At 35.3% G+C, this 11,578-nt stretch overlaps 1 long non-coding RNA gene across 1 annotated transcript; it reads left to right on the top strand.

The window, feature by feature from the left end:
- The first annotated feature begins 4,923 nt into the window (after window positions 1-4,923).
- Window positions 4,924-6,753, top strand: LOC137044562 (uncharacterized). Its single transcript, XR_010898611.1, has 2 exons — window positions 4,924-5,200; window positions 6,399-6,753. It is a non-coding gene; the product is annotated as an uncharacterized lncRNA (long non-coding RNA).
- The last annotated feature ends 4,825 nt before the right edge of the window (window positions 6,754-11,578 follow it).

Below are 11,578 nucleotides of genomic sequence, written 5' to 3'. Positions count from 1 at the left end.
AACCTCCTGCATGGATTGGCAGCAGTCTTCGCTGCCTACTATGTCTTCAACTTGCAATATCCAGCAGAAGCCGCAAGCACACTTGAATTCATTCAGAGGTGTGTTTAAACATGGCACTGTCATGTTTAATTTTATAGGCATTGATTAGCTGTTTCAGGTGTGTTTGATTGGGATTGGATTTAAACTGTGCAGAACAGTGGCCCTCCAGGACCGAGATTGGGGACCCCTGCCTTAAAGGGTTAGTTCACCCAAAAATGAAAATTAGATGTTTATCTGCTTAGCCCAGTGCATCCAACATGTAGGTGTGTTTGTTTCTTCAGTAGAACACAAATTAAGATTTTTAACTCCAACCGTTGCTGCGCCAGTCATATAATGGGGTGAATAGGTAACAATTCTATGAGAGCAAAACAAACAAAAAAAACATGCTTAGACAATGTGCATAAAAAACCCTGCTGCTCCTGACGACACATTGATTTCTTAAGACACAAACCGATCGGTTTCTGTGAGAAACACAACACTATTTATGTTATTTATTTTTTTTACCTCATATCCCAACGAGTCTCATCAAGTTTTCCCATAGGCTATTACTTCCGTCTGGTGAGGTCAAGCTGGTGTGATCATAGTATATATTATGTAGAATCCTCATTCGGCCGATCCGTGCCGGCACTAATGAGGCATCTATATATATATATATATATATATATATCTATGATCGCACCATCTTGACCTTACCAGACGGAAGAAATAACCTATGGGAAAACTTGATGAGACTCGTTGGGATATGAGGTAAAAAAATTACATAAATACTGTTGAGTTTCTCACAGAAACCGATCGGTTCGTGTCTTAACAAATCAATGTGTCGTCAGGAGCAGCAGGGTTTTTGTGCACGTTGCCTAAGCATTTTTGTTTGTGTGTTTTGCTCTCATAGAGCCTTATCCATTCACATGATTATTTGACTGGCACACAGCAACGGTTGGAGTTAAAAATCTTAATTTGTGTTCTACTGAAGAACCAAACACACCTACTGTGTTGGATGCACTAGGGGGTAAGAAGATAAACATCAAATTTTAATTTTTGGGTGAACTAACCCTTTAATGTCTCATGTCATGGTTATGACCATGTCATATCAGTCTTAAATGTTACCTGATAAGTGTGTTTTTTCCCCCCCTGTTTTCAGAGCCTTTTGTGGCATAAATCCCCAGACGGGCAGCAAGGCAGAGAAAAAAAGAGGGCTGAACGCACCAGTTTGCACTCTTCTGAGAAAACTGCTGGATTTTGAATTGGTGGGTAAGGGACATTAGTGGCAAGAGGACACTACAGGACAATAGGAGACATGTCAATAAACTTAAAGGGTTAGTTCACCCAAAAATGAAAATGATTTCATTAATTACTCACCCTCAGGTCGTTGCACACCTGTAACACCTTCGTTCATCTTCAGAACACAAATTAAGATATTTTTTGTTGAAAGCTGATGGCTGAGAAAGGCTTCAGATAGGCCTCCATTGGCATTCAGTACATTCCCAACCACAAGACCAATAAAGGCACTAAAAACATCGATACAAAGTCCATCTCACTACAGTGGCTGTACAATAATTTTACAATGCAACGAAAATAGTTTTTGTGCACAAAAAAGAATCAAAATAATGACTTAATCTGCCAAGTTATTGTCTTCCGTGTAGGTCTCTGTGAGCTCAGGCCATAGCGGCATTCCTCCTCTTCTGGGTCATGAACGGTGGATCTGCGTCATATTCTCGCGCATGCGTCGAGTTCACGTCAATAACTTGGTGGATAAAGTCATTATTTAGATTTTTGTGCGCACAATAACTTGTAAAATTATTGTACCACGACTATAGTGAGATGGACTTTGTATCGATGTGTTTAGTGCCTTTATTGGTCTTGTGGTTGGGAATGTACTGAATGCCAATGGAGGCCTATCTGAAGCCTTTCTCAGCCATCAGCTTTCAACAAAAATATCTTCATTTGTGTTCTGAAGATAAACGAAGGTGTTACAGGTGTCCAACAACATGAGGGTGAGTAATTAATTAAATAATTTTCATTTTTGGGTGAACTAACCCTTTAATCACAATATTGGTTTGATGTGTTTGAAATTGCTGATTTTTTTCTCTTTTGTTATATTACTCGTGTAAAGCAATAGCAGATGGAAAGCATCTCTTGTGTTGCAATGTACAGGGACAGTGATTTTAAATGTTAAAGATTGTTGTAAATGAGTGATTGTGCATTGTGCACTCTGTGTTCTCTTAAATTTTAAGAGAAAATAAAAAAAAATATTTAAAAAATACTAAGTGTTTTGTTTTTCATTGTAGAAGTTTGAAAGAGGACATTTATCCAAGTTACAACATTTAATTGTAATATTTACAATATTCTCTCCTGTGAAAATACAGGAAATCCCTAAAATTACAGGAAATTCCTGGCTACTGAGTTGCCGTAAATATAAAATTTTGCTGTAATATTTACAGTATTTTATCCTGTGAAAATACAGGAAATTCCTGTAAAAGTACCAGTAAATTTACATGATTGTATTGTATTAAATACAGTACCTTGTTGTAGTCATTTTACAATAACAGTCCTGTAAACTGTTTACAGTAAATTTACGGCAACTATTAGCCAGGAATTTCCTGTAAAATTACAAGAAATTTCTAACAGTGCATTACATGAGGGAACAGGGTAGAAAATTATTGTGCTAGTTGTTCAGTAAAGTTATCACAGGCTGTGGGCGTCCACGCCGCCGTTATATGTATCCCTAGGAAGGCTGAAAAAAGTGGACCTACAATCCGAATGAAAATAACAGCGTTTCATCTGCATTGCATGACTGACGGCACTCCAGACTATTATTCCACAGCATCAAAAAACCTTATTTAAAGGTGACCTAGAATGAAAAATTGAATTAACCTTGCCATAGTGAAATAATGAGAGTTCAGTACATGGACATCACATACTGTCTCGAGCACCATTGTCTCCTACTTCTTGTGTAAATCTCATTAATGAAAAACACCACTGAAAAATAAGTGATTATCAACATAACACCACTTGTGACGCAATCGCTGGGGATCATTAATATGTACGCCCCTAATATTTGCATCTGTCCGAACATGTTCATGGTAAGGCGGAACTGACGGAGCAGAATCATCGGGACTACAGGTAAACAAGTGACACAGATAAAAAATGTCAACAGTCATGGCTGATGTTTATTATAAACAGATACCACAACAATTTATTTAAAAATCATCCGTTTGCTCGGCCCATTTCAAGCAAGCTTCACTCAGCATCTTAAACTGAAGAAAGGGGCAATTACAACTATATTCCTGCAAGCAGTAAGTACTGATTTATCCTCTTATTGACTGTTTAAAAAAATTATAATTAAATTGAAAGTTTCTTAGAGAGACAGCATTGTCTATATAATGCAAAATGCTAGTACAGTAACAAAAGGAAACTCCAAGTACCATACAAAACTAAATAGTGTGTCTAATAAAAAGATTAATATTATTTTGTATTACACAATACAACCGTATATACATTGCTTACAGATTGTTCACCCGATCCTTTTAGCAAACGTCACCTTCTTCACCTTATAAGTTAAAATGATAGTCATTTGACAAGGCTATTCATTTTGTAAAAAATTATATTTTTGAGAGTTGAAGTATGGTTTTGCATGCTTGTATTGCAGAGTACATCACAGACACTGCTTAGCCTACATTGTGACTAACATATAAACATGTAACATTGTGGACGAAAAAAGAGTCTAAAATGTAGTTTAAAAAAATAAAAACTTGAACAAAAACCACTAGTTTTGGTTTTGTCTGAGTGAAAGAAGAGCGTTCGTGCTTGCGGTTGCCAGATTTCCGTAATTTAAATCCTCCAATCAGAACTTTTCTGTAAAAAGAACACGTACACGTGATTCACCTAAACATGTGCAATCTGGCAACCATATGCACAGGAACTCTCTCTCGCACGTGGATGATCTGAAAACACCAATAAACAAGTAAGCTGCATTTTAGCAATCTCCATTTAAAATGTTCTGCTTAAAGTGTCATTAAGTCAGTCTATGTTCTGTCAGAATAGTCAGGACTGACAAACCGCTTCGCTGAACAACTGAACTGCTGTGAGGTGTGAGCTGCTGAAAAAAGCCAATCAGAGCAGAGCTCAACATTAACATTCATGACTCTTCCAAATAAGGCAAAAACAAAGCATTACATAATTTATAGGGTTGTAAATGGACCTGTAAAACCTTATCTGGACTATTTTTGCCCTTAAATAAGCCACACCCAGATAGCATGGTGACATTGATTCAATGTTGAAATTCCATCAGAATCATCATTTTGGTTGAGGTTGAAATTTCAATGCTAAGTAATATTGGATCAATGTTGAAAATTCAATGCTAACACCATACTGGACCAATGTTGAAAATTCACTGCTAAATAATATTGGATCAATGTTGACAATTCCATGCTTTTCAGTGTTGAAAAGACAAACATTGAATCAATGCTGATGTTTGGTCAGCTTAATTCTCCACCGGTGAGGCTTACGGTCAATCTATCTGTCACATTATTCAACATGTTAAGGCAAGTCCAAATCAATTGGCTACATTTGTGTGAATGTGAGCACATTTATTATCCTCAAAGGATACGATGAGTACACCAACGAGTGTGTGGATTCACAAAGAATACATAAATGTAAATTTTGTAATTCTAAGCCTTTCTTTAAATTTTAAAGAAATTTAAATTTAAATTTAAAATTGTATGCGTGTTTGATTTCTGACTCTTCCAATAAGAAAGCTGTAAAAACTATGAATCTTTTTAAAAGGTATTATTTTCCTGCTTACTGGCATGTAATGTTGTCATTCTGTGTTTCATGTTATTATAATAAAAAATGTAAAAAAAATTAAAAAAACAAAACAAAGAACTTCTACCATAAATTTAGTCTATCAGTTTGAAATAAATAAAAATGTAGCCTATTATTATTATTGAAATCATGTAGAATGTACATGCATTTCATTATTTATCTAAAGAATACAGAGTTAATAAAGAGTTTAGAATATGTGTCCCTATCGAATGCGCCACAATCCAATCCAGCAGGTGGCGGTAATGCACCTTCAAGACATCCACCAATCAACCAAAGCAAGCGCAGCTGAACAGACTTCAATCGCGAAAAAGACACAGGACAACGACCATGTTTTTTAGAGGTAAGTGGCCTACAAAAATATAATTATAAAATTAATCTCAATTTTAATTTAGTGTTTTTATTCATCTTTATGTTTTACAACTTGTGTGCTTCTCCTGAGCGAGTCAGAGTGAACTGCAATGTTAATAATAGTCACATGAGCGCCCTCGTAAGTTACACACCCAACGGCCAGGATAATCTTAATACATTGAGTTTCAGTTTGTTTTTCACCAAACCATTTCATATTTGTAATCTTTTTTTCTTTTCTTAAGATTGGCATACACTATGAATTGTGTCCAAATTCTGACTCGTGCAACTCTTTTTTTTTTTTTTTTTGTTTTTTTTTTTGAAACGGTGCTGCACATGCATTCATTGACTTGAGTCGATCCTATTTGATTCATTTGGATTTTGAGACCATATAGGATCGACTCACAAGTCAATCAATGCATCAATGCGCGGAGCGGATCCACAAACGTATCTTGCTCGTTGCACACAGATGAATCATTTTGAATCATCCTATATTTGTCCAGTGTATAAACGAGAGGCGATCGGGTGGTTAGATGAATTTCTGGCTTGTCAGTAATTGTGTTCGCCACTCGTGAGAGTATCTCACAGCTGAAGCAGAACTAGAACTGATTGACCTGTTAGCGGTGAGGGGAAATACAAATCAGCTCGTAGATCTGCTTCAGCTGTACGATATCATCACGAGAGCAGATCACAATTACATCCTTACAGTTTAATCTTTAATGCAGCAAGAAAAAAGAAAAGAGTGAGATTTTTAAGTTCTGTAGGCAGCTATATCAAACTACAGAAATTTAGTAAACAGTTGTGCCTCCAGTTCGTGTTGTATGGAAAAAAAATCTCTTCCAAACCACCATGTAGCCTATACAGCTCCTCTTTTATTTTCTTAATTTAGCTATTTGGTCATTCATTTACTTGTTTCATTTTCACACTTTATTTATTTACTATTAAATACAATAATATTATTAGATAAAACACCGGATATAGTCACTTTGCTTTTTCATTCATTGTGTGTCTGCAGGTCCTTTAAAGTCTATACTAAAATGCATTAAATTGTCCTGAATTTAATGTTACCGTGTTTTAACTGGGATATCAAGATTTTGATAAAATTTCAAGTTTCACTTCATTTTGTAGTAGGCTATATTTGTAATGTATAATTAATCACATTTCCAAATATTTACTAACTTCTTGTTGTTTAGATGCTGTGAATGCTGATAAAAAGAGGCATCAGAGTTTATCTTTGCTGGGACGGTGCAGAACTGGCTCTGTTACACCCCTGAAAGGCTTCGGGGCATTGCTCATGGTGGAAACCCCTGAGTTTGGAGTATTTCATTCTTTCTTCTACCTTCTTTCTTACAGTTGTACTCTCTCATTTCTGTATTTATTGGCAAGTTTACATTTGTATTTACTTCCATTTTGCAGATGCAAGTTGTCATGTTTTTCCAGGCTCTTCTCATTTGTGTTATAAATTCAGATGTAATTGTTTTAAGTCAATGTGAGATTTCCTGTTGTAACTGTGGGGGCATAAATAAAGACATTTGCATGTAAACTGAAGGATGCCGTTTACTTTGAGTGACTTTTTGATGCAAAATCATCTCGACTGCAGCCACACATGGTCTCTGATTAAAATGAATAAAATAAAGAGACAAATTAACTGGCATAGAATCCTGCTGTACATAAAGCAAGATTGATCTATTTTTCATCGTTGAAATAACATTATTTCACGGTGAAAACCTGATGAAAAATCAATGTTATATTTCAATACTGATTCAATGATATTTTGATTGATGCATTATCATTGATTCAACATTGGTTCACTTAAATAAGTGGTTTAATTTTAGTTGGAAAACTATTGATTTTTAGCCCATCTTGATCTAATTTTCATCGTTGAAATAACATTATTTCAGGGTGCAAACCTGATGAAAAATCAACATTCTCAACATTGACATCTCAACATTGATTCAATGATATATTAGTTGATGCATTAACATTGATTCAACGCTGATTCACTGTTTGTCTGCTATCTGGGACATACTCTCTATGTAGATATCAGAGAACAATTTAACATATTGTTTCAACTCATTCTAGGGAACCTTTAATATTCTCGGAGGAAGGGTTATGCAAATATTGGAACTGCTGATGTCAGCTACCCTGGAGGAAAAGGCTCCTTACTGACCATTTGCTGTAGTCCTTAGAAATTGATTTCATTAAAAGCTAATGTATCCCTTTGCTTTAAACTTAGAAAAGTGAAATTGTGTTTTACCACCCCTTTAAAATAACTACATTTATATTTAAAATGGAACCAATGAATGTGTCTTCTTATACAGAAAAGATAATTGAAGTACATTGTACAGTGATGATTGAAATAAGAATATCCCAAAACAAATCTGCAATTTCTATTGTATGCTGTTTCTGATTTAGATGTTGTTTGCTAAACAATATCACAATCAAAGGATGGAAGTATTAGTCGAGAAACAGGTTTCTTACTAACGCTACATGAAAAACAATTTTGAGATCGATATAAAGTACTTATTCCAATTTTGGCTTTGCGTCAAACATGATTAATATGTGATTTGTGATTTTGAAGCTCAGAATCAAGACATACACCAAGATATTTAACAGCATCAACTTTATGGTGTGAAGTACTGTCTTTGCATCAACACAAGTTTCTGTCTAGAACCAAAAAACATAATATATGACAGTTTGATTAAACACTAATTTATTAGCCAAAAGCCAATCTTGTAAAGTATTACAATCAGACTGAAGAGAGACTGTTTATTTTGCGTTTAGTGAACTAATAAAATATTTCAACAAAAATCAATATTTTGTATCCAATGATTTACTTTATGGGGGAAGTAGCCACATAATGAGCAGAATAATGTACATCCAGACAGTTATAACAAAACATTAAATGCAGAGTGTGTTTACTGGTTGCCATACACCATATAGAGAAACAATTGTGGCTTAATTAAATAATCTTCGAAAAATATTCCAGAACATTTATTTACCCCTAGCAAAAGTAAATTTCTTCCTAAGGATAAATTATAAATTTGTATTCATTCATTCATTCATTCATTCATTCATTCATTCATTCATTCATTCATTCATTCATTCATTTTTAAAAACAGGTGAATAAAGTCAATATTAAATGTTCAGAAATTATTTCAAGAATTTCAAAGCATTCTGACTAGGCTCGTGCTTTGTGTTCAGCACATTGTTTTCTGAATGTTTGTGTGTTTTTTTTTTTTTTTAATTAAAAAAATATAAATAAATAAATAATATAGATATTGTCATATGGTCATGTTGCAATGTGCCCCTCCAATGGGGCATATTGTCACATTTCACTTATATTCTTTTAATGTAAATAAAGAAAAAAGTACATTGTAATAATGAAAGGAGACCACATAATTGTACTAGACTTGTGAAATGAATGTGGAAAAATATATATCATCTGTGGAAGGCATAAGGAAATAAAATATCCGTTCATTCATTGTATTTGGTTCGAAAGAAACAACATGTTCCCTGTCAGTCACTGTGTGTATGCATACCATTGCTTTTCACGTACGCTAAAGCGAGAATGGCTGGTAAACAGCAACTACCTTTCATTCTGAACCAACAACACATGGCAGGCATCTATATTTCAGGTTTGACAGTACAGTTATGTACCGCTGACTTTGCCCTATGAAGATAATTCAATGAGATTCGACTATGTTGCCGCTATGACCTGAAATCACATAATAAACCTGAAATACAGTGCATTATTTCCTTTATGTCGACAAGTCAGCTTCTAAACTGGAGTCAGTTCACAATCACATGCTTATGTATGCAAGCAAGCACTACTGTTTCTCCCCTCGCTGTAAGTGAATGACTTGATGTAATACAATGACGTTGTGTTATGTATTGCATGTGTTTTGGAGGAGGTGTGGCTTTGGGCGGCGATTTGCAGGGAGGGTGGAATCGTGTGTTTTTAATGTGTTTTTTAATGCTTTTTTAATGTTGACATTTCTCAGATCACCTATTGCACCTTTAACACACATATTCCATCCAATTAAAATTGAGTATTCAAGAAAAACAATGCTATGATCTCATATCTCATTCACAATCATGTTCAGAATAAAAACAGGAAGATTCTTCAAACTCTTTCCTTTTTTAATTAAGAATTAACCTAGAAAAGTGTACTCAGAAAGTTTTATAAGTGTTTTGGATCTATTTCTATTATTATTAATGCCTATCTCAAATAACTTTTTGTTTTCGTCAAAAGTTTCATCAATTTATCTTATTGCCCAAAACCAATTGCATTTCTTTCTCTCTTTCAACATCAGATTAACGCGGGTGTGCTTTCAAAGGCTGCTGCCTTAATGACTTAGCAAGGCAAACATCCCCGGTGATCCACACAGAGGTTTGTGAATCCATATGCAAAATGAGAGTCTGCTCTGACTGATTAGTTTTCAGGAAGACAATCTTTCCTCCCTATTGCCTAGATTAGTTGTGATCTTCCATTGCAAACATAGCTATCTGGATGTCATCTAGCTAACACTGGTATTTGTCAGTCTCAAGACAACGCTTCACCGAAAAAGTCCCCTCTACCCAGTGTCAAAAACTCACAAATAATCCATGTGCATGAGAATGATAATTAAGAGTGGAGTTAATCAAATCATAAAGCCATAAAAATATGCAGATGCTGGAAAGACTTAATGGCTGTAAACAACGAATAGTTTATCTATTTGTCATAAAATCTAATGGGATTTTTTTCCCTATAATAATATCTGCACACATGAGCAAAGGCTATATTAGTCATCGGTGGCTGAACACACTCTTTGGGCTGTTGCTAATGGGGTGAAAGGTGAACAAATCTAGGGGACCATAGCTGCAGGGGAATATTTTCAATATATTGATGAATATATATATATATATATTCATGGATATATATATATATATATATATATATATATATATATATATATATATATATATATATATATATATATATATATATATATATATATATATATATTCATGGATATATACATATATATTCGTCCAACTAAAAATTTTACCGATTACGCATAATTTGAATATTGTGTTTGCCCCCCTTTTCCTGCCAAAACAGCCCTAACCTGTCAAGCCATGGACTACACTAGGCCCCTGAAGGTGTGCTGTGGTATCTGGCACCAAGATGCTAGAAGCAGATATTTTAAGTCCTGTAAGTCCAAGTTGGGGCCTCCAACGGCTTGCCTTATTCCCATAGTGCATCCTGGTGGCATGTGTTCCCCAGGAAAGTGACACACACACCCAGTCATCCACGTGATATAAAAGAAAATCTGATTCATCAGATCAGGCCACCTTCTTCCATTGCTCCGTGGTCCAGTTTTGATACGCACCCCTGCTGGCGCTTTCTGTGTTAGAGCGGCTATGCAGTCCCATATGCAGCAAACTGCAATGCACTGTGTATTCTGAGACCTTTATATCAGAACCAGCATCAACTTGAGCAATTTGAGTGAGCTAGAGTATCTCGTCTGATTTATCGGACCACATGGGCCATTCTTTTCCCCCTCCATGTGCATCATTGAGCCTTGTCCGCCCATGAACCTGTCACTGGTTCACCATTGTTCCTTTCTTGGACCACTTTTGATAGATACTGGCCACTGACCAGGGACACCCCACAGAGCTGCAGTTTTGGAGATGCTCTGACCCAGTCATCTAACCATCACAATTTGGCTCTTGTCAAACTCACTCAAATCCTTATGCATGTCCATTTTTTCTGCTTCTGACAAAATGTTATTTTGCTGCTTGATATATCCCACCCACTAACATGTGCCATGATGAAGATTTAGTAGGACTGATGTAGGATACAACATAATATATTCAATATATTGATGATTATATACAGTATAAAATAACAAACAATAAATACAAAGTAAAAATATAGAAAAATACAAACAATCAACACATAAAAGCTTTTCTGAACAGAAAACAGAGCTGATGGTGATGCTGATGCTGATGGTGGAAGTCTCTGTAAGCTCCACAGAACACTGTGGTCCGCTCCATGTTTTACATTTCTCCTAGCGCTAGAGACTCTATTGCTACATATTCCCAATTCGGCAGTGTCTAGCAATCAGCAACAGTCCCAATTATAGCTCTGACTGTTTGACTAGTCACGGTCATAATACAATAAAATAGTATCACGGTTTTAGGTTCATGGTTTCGGTATGGTTATTTGCTATGTTCAGGGGAAAAAAGGACTACTGTCAAATAAAAATAAAGAAAATAAGAACAAATAACTTAAATACAAGCAGCAGCACAAAGATACTAATAAAATAAGCATTGCTTTTCAGGTTTTTCAGGTAGGTCTAACATTAGATTTTAGGTAGAGAAATTG

This window comes from Pseudorasbora parva, chromosome 17 (genome assembly GCF_024679245.1).
Source record: "Pseudorasbora parva isolate DD20220531a chromosome 17, ASM2467924v1, whole genome shotgun sequence".
NCBI lineage: Eukaryota > Metazoa > Chordata > Actinopteri > Cypriniformes > Gobionidae > Pseudorasbora > Pseudorasbora parva.
The sequence above is the reverse complement of the archived record's forward strand: the minus strand, read 5'-3'. Positions and strand labels throughout refer to the sequence as shown.